Raw genomic sequence first — 7,797 nt, forward strand, 5'->3', positions numbered from 1 at the left:
GTGTGGTTGGAAATAAATTTAATTGAATTGGTAGAAGCCCAATCCAATTAAATTTTAGAGGGGGAGGTGAGCATTTGCTTACTACACCCCATTGCCACATCATATAGTCACACTTTGTGCATGTCCTTCATGCTTTTCATGCCTCATGACACCTAAGCACACTTAGTGGAGAATCTTGGAATTGATCTTGGATTAGTGGGCTGAACCATAACTAAAATTCACTAATCATAATTAGTGAAATTTTGGCTCCAAAGTTTGGCTCCACAAATTCAATTTCAAATTCAAGTGAAATTTGAATTTCCCTCCAATTTTGTGTGACACTTAGGCTATAAATAGAGGTCATGTGTGTGCATTTTTTTCAACTTTGATGATTTGAATATTAAACTTCAGATTTCAAAGCTCATTTAGAGCACAAAATTTCGTGCTCTTCTCTCCCTCTCCCTTCATTCATCTCATTCTTCCTCCAAGCTCTTATCCATGGCCTCCTATGGTGGTGAGCTTCTTCTAGACTCATCTTCTCCTTGAAGTGGCGTCTCCTCTCTCTCTCCCTTTCTCCATTCCGCTGCCATTCATCTTCCAAGAAGCAAAGGAATCCATTGATGAAGAAGATCCTAGGCCTACAAGCTCCAATGGAGCTTGCATCATGTTCCCTCCCCCTTGAAAAGGATTTGACCTCAAATCCTGAGGTTCTTGATACTCTGGGCTCCTTCCCTTAACACCTGTAAAAAGAACAAAAACATATGTATTAGTGGTGTTTAGTATGTTGAAGTAAGGTAAGGTCTGAAAACTCATTTCCGGGGCATCTTCCCATGAAGGAACATGGTTCCTCACCAACTCAATGAGTGGTGCTACAAGTATAGAAAAATATGGGGCAAACCTTTTGTAAAAGTTTGTTAAGTCTTGGAAGCCCCAAATTTTTCTTACACTTGGTGGAGCGGGCCACTCAGGAATGACCTTTATTCTCTTAGGGTTCATGGGAACCCTTTGATCACAATTTAAAAAATTAAGAAAAGTAAAGCAATAGAACATACCTTTTTCTGTATTTTCATGTTGATTATTCCTACCAAAAAGTATAACAAACCTAAGGTGTCCCATATGTGTGCCTAAGTTTGTATTGAAACTAAAAATAAGAACAAACCTACCTAATGAGTCCCTATGTACACAAATCATGAAGATGTTGGGTGCATGAGTAATTTTACAAAAGAGTGTTGCACCACCCAAAGCATTCATCACACCACCTATTTTAGGGATTTGGTGCCTAATAATACCTATTTTGGGCACCAACAAAGCACAAGGATTTAATCTCTTGCGAACCAAACCCTCATCCAACAACTCCTTTACTTGAGGAATAAACTCAAGCCTAAGAGATGTGGCAATGCTAACAAGTGTCTTTTTACAAAGGAGAAAATGTGGAGGTTGTCTAAGAAGGGAAATTTCTTTAATATTTGTCTTTATTTCAAAATGTCTTTCCTTCTTAGCTAACCTCTTGGAGGAGACACTTACCTCCTTACACTCCTCCTTAACCATTAAAGGTTGTCCTTCTTCTTGGGGGTAGATCTCTTCACTAGATTCTTCCCCTTTTGCTTCTTCACTTTTACTAGAGGAAGGTGAAGTAGTAGCCTCATCTTGGCTACTATAAATGTCTTGGCCCCTCATAATCATGGTTTTCTTGGTGGGGCATTGAGAAGTAATGTGTCCTCTTCCAAGACATTTAAAGCACTTCATGGAGCTAGTCTTCTCTTGCATACTAGCCTTAAGGGGTTGCTTTTCTATTGTCTTCCCCTTATCATCTTTGGGCTTAGAAGGTCTCACCCCTAAGATTCCTTGACCTTGGTCTTTCTTTGGATAAGAGTGAGAGCCATAAGATTTTGAAGTAGACTTCCTTTTAAGTTGTTGCTCTACCCTTATTTCCCAATCTAAATTGGCCTCTACATTGTCCTTCCCATGGAAGTATGGGAGTTTAATGTTAACCTCTTGAGGCTTTCTTTCATTTTCTCTCCTATGGGAGTGAGGTCTAAGATGTGACCTATGCCTTCCTTCATAATAGTCACGAAGTTCTTCACTTAGGCTCTTGCAAGAGTTATGACTACTATAGGAGACGTGTTTTTCTCTTTTCATTTCTTTCATTATTTTTCTTCTTTCTTCCTCTCTTATTTTCTTTCTTTCATCTTGACTTATTTCTTCCACTCTTTTTTTACCTTTTTCTTTTCTCTCTTGTTTTTCTTTCCACAACTTAAGGGATCTCAACTCATCTAATATCTTATACAAGGGGTCCTTAGGAGTAGAACCCTCACCATTAACACTAGATGAAGAATGAAGACTCATGTTGGTTCCTAAGTTATGGTTCTTTCTTGTTGGGGGTTTGAAAACAAAAGGTAAAATAAACTATGGTTGAAACTAGCCAAAATAAACACTAAAAGAGGTGTGAAAGATAAGGTAAAAACTAATTAGTAAAAGGCAAGCTATCTAGGCAGTTTGACAATGGAGGGTAAAGGAAATAAGCTATGAAAATAAGCAAGAAATTAAAGTGCAAGAAATGCAAACTAGGCGGATCCTAAGAGTGTTTGGATGACCTCATTTAAGGTTCCCAACAAAACACTCACTATCCTAAGGGGAAATTGCCTAAAATTATTACACACAAATGGAAGTAGGGTGACCTAGCGGAGGCTCCCAACTTACTTCCAATGAAAGGCCTTTTTGTTACAAAATTTGAAAGCAAAGCAAATTGCCAATTACAAAACTACAAAGAAAAAAGTCCTCAATTGTGGTGGCTATTCTCTCTTTAGTGTTTCACTCAATTTGGAGTGCTTCTTAGTCCAATAGCTCTTAAGGTGGTTGGCCCCTTGCTTCTTGACTCAAATTCTTCAAGATATGGCACCAATCCTCCTTTCCAATTCCCTATATGGCAACTCACAAGCAAGGAAACAAAGAGACAAGCAATAACCAAAGACAAAAAAAAAATGAAATGAAAGCTAAACCAATAGAGTTTTAACAAGACAAATTTCCAAGGATTATTCAACAATTAAAGCAATGAAAAGCACAAAAAGCAAGCTAGGACTCAAAGAGAAACCTAGAATGGCTCTAGAGTAGAGTAGAAAAACTCTAAAAAAAAAGACTCAAGAAACCTCTAGTTTTGGCACTTGTTTTCACAATAATGTTCAATTGAAATTTCAGAACTAGGATTGGTATAAAATATGCACCAATTATAGAACAAATTTTGAGCCAAAACAACAAGCACACTTTCCTTTCACTTTCCTTTTTTTTTCCTGGACACTGATTTTTCTGCCAACTTGTGAGATTTTTATTATTTTTTTCTTTAATCCAAATCGCTTGATTCTTTTTTTATAATTTTGGTCCAGATGTCTAGAAAATTCAGTAAAAGTTTCAGCTCAAAAAACGTAGTTACCAATTCCCAGTAATTTATACAAGTTCGTATGTTCAAGCTGCCAGCACCAGCGATTTCAGCCTAGAAATCAAGAGTAGTGTTTATGTTGCTTAAGGCTTGGATAGTTACAATTTGTGTTTGCTTATGCTCAATTATCTTGAATAACACAATTAAAGAGAGCTTAAGACTTATTTTGATTCACAAATCCAGCCACAACTCAGCACCACAACTCAACTTCATCATAGGCATCATGTAGGAAACTTAGAAAGCAAAAAAAAAAGTTCAAGAACAAGACTACTTCTAGGAATTGATTTAGAACATGTTATGAACTAAATAACATGCATGAATTAGACTCAAAATTCAAAAGATAGGCTAAGAATGACAAGAATACATGAACAAATGTATCTATAATTCAATCAACAAAATAAAATTCAACACAAACTTAGAACATAATGTGACAATTACTATGACTAAACATGACTCTAAGACAACATGGATTAAGTGATTTACACTTAGATTTTTGTGTTTTTTTTTCTAATCAATATTTTGGAACAAAATTTAGATCTAAAGGTTCAGAACAAGAATATTATGAATGAAAATTGATAGAACCTAAAATCAACACAAAAACAAGATTCAAGAGTAGATCTACAAAATTTGAACCATAGAAATGCAAGAACAAGTGTAGATCTAAGATTTAATCGGTTTATTTTTTTTTAATCTACTCTAAACAGCACCAAACCACAAGACAATGGAGGATATACATGGAGAATAAGATGAAGAACAAGGAATTAAAGAGAATTCACCGAACAAAAAGATAGAGGAAGCAAAAGAACATCACCTAGATGAAGATGCTCTTGATACCACATGATGCAAGCTCCATTGGAGCTTGTAGGCCTAGGATCTTCTTCATCAATGGATTCCTTTGCTTCTTGGAAGATGAATGGCAGCGGAATGGAGAAAGGGAGAGAGAGAGGAGACGCCACTTCAAGGAGAAGATGAGTCTAGAAGAAGCTCACCACCATAGGAGGCCATGGATAAGAGCTTGGAGGAAGAATGAGATGAATGAAGGGAGAGGGAGAGAAGAGCACGAAATTTTGTGCTCTAAATGAGCTTTGAAATCTGAAGTTTAATATTCAAATCATCAAAGTTGAAAAAAATGCACACACATGACCTCTATTTATAGCCTAAGTGTCACACAAAATTGGAGGGAAATTCAAATTTCACTTGAATTTGAAATTGAATTTGTGGAGCCAAACTTTGGAGCCAAAATTTCACTAATTATGATTAGTGAATTTTAGTTATGGTTCAGCCCACTAATCCAAGATCAATTCCAAGATTCTCCACTAAGTGTGCTTAGGTGTCATGAGGCATGAAAAGCATGAAGGACATGCACAAAGTGTGACTATATGATGTGGCAATGGGGTGTAGTAAGCAAATGCTCACCTCCCCCTCTAAAATTTAATTGGATTGGGCTTCTACCAATTCAATTAAATTTATTTCCAACCACACACATCAAATATCCACTTAGTGCATGTGAAATTACAAAACTACCCCTAATACAAAAACTAGTCTAGGTGCCCTAAAATACAAGGGCTGAAAAATCCTATATTTCTAGGGTACCCTACCTACATTATGGAGCCCTAAATACAAGGCCCAAAAATAATGAAACCTTAATCTAATATTTACAAAGATAAGCGGGCTCGTACTTAGCCCATGGGCCCGAAATCTACCCTAAGGCTCATAAGAACCCTAGGGCCTTCTCTTGCATCTCTGGCCCAATCTACTTGGAGTTTTTCTATCCAATGCCCTTGCGGAGTAGGATTGCATCAGTGGCCGAGGGCTAGACCATCTGAGATTAGGGTGATTCCTCCATTCGGGATTGTATTTGTTGCTGGAGAGGTCATAATTGTTCTGTTGTGGTTGATTTTGCTGTTGAGGTTGAGGAGGTCTATTGTAGATGTTTGCAGCATAAGCTTCAGGCTGTTCAATTGCTCCAGATTGCTGCACAGAAAGGCAAAGGTCTGTATGGTGGTAGACAGAGGAGCATAAACCACAGAGTCTTGCGACAGGTACAAATTTCTGATTCAAGACCAGCTGGGTTACCAGGTTAACCAAGGCATCTAGTTTACCCTCAAGCTTCTTAGTTTCAGCTGATGAAGATGAATTCATGGCTACTTCATGCACTCCTCTAATGACAATAGCATCATTTCTAGCACTAAACTATTGGGAGTTGGAAGCCATCTTCTCAATTAAATTCCTAACTTCAGCAGGGGTCATTTCTCCAAGGGCTCCACCACTGGCAGCATCTATCATACTTCTCTCCATGTTACTGAGTCCTTCATAAAAATATTGGAGAAGAAGCTGCTCAGAAATCTGGTGGTGAGGGCAACTGGCGCATAGTTTTTTAAATCTCTCCCAGTATTCATATAGGCTCTCTCCATTGAGTTGCCTAATGCCTGAAATATCCTTTCTGATGGCCGTGGTCCTGGAAGTAGGGAAAATTTTTCTAAGAATACTCTCTTGAGGTCATCCCAGCTCGTGATGGACCTTGGAGCAAGGTAATATAGCCAGTCCTTTGCCACACCCTCTAAAGAATGAGGAAAGGCCTTTAGAAAGATGTGATCTTCTTGAACATTTGGAGGTTTCATGGTGGAGCAGACAATATGGAATTCTTTCAAATGTTTATGAGGGTCTTCACCTGCAAGACCATGAAACTTGGGCAACAAGTGGATCAGTCCAGTTTTAAGAACATATGGGACATCCTCATCAGGGTATTGAATGCACAAGCTTTCATAAGTGAAATCAGGTGCAGCCATTTCCCTTAGAGTCCTCTCACAAGGTGGAGGTTGAGCCATATTTTCAGAATGTTCAAAATTATAATGCTCAAAATCAGGATGTTCAAAATTACCAACCACAGAATGCTCAAGATGCTCAAAAGGTACAAAATGTTCAGGGTAATCAAGATGCACACTATGCCTAACTAATCTATGAAATTTCCTATCTATTTCAGGATCAAAGGGTTGTAAGTCACCTGGATTGCCTCTAGTCATGCACTATATGCAGCAGTTCATGTGTTTCTCAGACAAGGCAAAAGAGGTGGGTTAAAACTACATCTATACTCAAACAATATCCAAATGAGCTAAAATTTTGTGAGCAACACCCTAAAATCATGAAAAGATAGCACAAACATTTTCAAACAAAAATTCAAATTCTAACTATGGAAACTGCCTAAGGAAAGTTTAGAAAAATAAAACAATAAAACTTGAAAAAAAGATAGTAAACAGGCAATTTTGGCTAGATGGAGACCTCATCCGGCCTACAGCAGGCTGCCACGGTATGTGAAATTTTTTTCTACCCCAAATACATATATAATAATAGTCATTCTGATACCCGGAGCAAAAGTTATGGCTGTTTGAAGTTTTACTAAACACAAGTTCTCAAATTTTTTTGAATCTCTCAATCTAGCCACAACAAGTGTTCCTAGTATTTTTCACACAAAATATGAGTCAAAAGAACCTACCACACCAAAATTCAGCCAAAAATAACAACCCTAACTATCAAAACAAAAATTGCCAATTAAATTGTCAGCAACAGTCACTACTTCAGTCACTAATGTAATGTTGTGTGAACAGTAACACAAAATCAGTCTCTAATTCCATCACTAAGCATTATTCTCAGCAAAACATAAAACTGAAATAGAGGAAGCGTTGAACAAGGGGTACTACTAAATTGCAAAATAGAACATCAAATAAAACAGAACAACACTAACACAACACAAACATACTAAACAAAAGAATTAAATGTAAAACAACTAAACATAAAACACGAATCACTAGCTATTATGAACTTTTGGACCACTGCTCCCCGGCAACGGCACCAAATTTGATCGAGGCCGTACCCGAATCAAATAAACATTAAAATGCAGTAACTAGGAAGTGATCCTAGGTCATTTCCCAATGAGCAATGACTAACCAAATGTTCATAATATGCTTCGTTATAACAGTAACAATTGGGGGGGTGTTTGTTTTGTGAATTTAAGAACAAGCAGATTGGAATATGAAATTAATAGTATTAAAAACGTGTTATTTCCTCTAATTCAGAAACCATTCTCTTATCCTAGGTTATGAGGATTTCACCCCTGGCAGTTAACCACTTAATCCAACCCTAATTTAATTTACTAAGCGAAAATCAATTTAGGTTTGTCAATATGTGATTAAGCAACACATACACCAATTAACCCCTTGTTCATTAAGCACGAGCGTAATTTAAGCACAGTGGCAATTAATCGAACACGAAGCGTGTACAGATTAACAGAACGCATGTGGGTTAATTGGTGAAGGGAAAACCGATAGGAGAGCAACATTAAAAACAGAACCTCAAAGAGAATTATGCTTCATCCTCAGAGGGAAACA

At 37.3% G+C, this 7,797-nt stretch overlaps 1 non-coding gene across 1 annotated transcript; it reads left to right on the plus strand.

Moving 5' to 3' along the window:
• The first annotated feature begins 5,756 nt into the window (after positions 1-5,756).
• Positions 5,757-5,863, plus strand: LOC114397788. The gene has a single exon (XR_003663412.1). It is a non-coding gene; the product is annotated as a small nucleolar RNA R71 (small nucleolar RNA).
• Positions 5,864-7,797: the final 1,934 nt, after the last annotated feature.

Source organism: Glycine soja, chromosome 18 (assembly GCF_004193775.1).
Source record: "Glycine soja cultivar W05 chromosome 18, ASM419377v2, whole genome shotgun sequence".
NCBI classification, from domain to species: Eukaryota; Viridiplantae; Streptophyta; class Magnoliopsida; order Fabales; family Fabaceae; genus Glycine; species Glycine soja.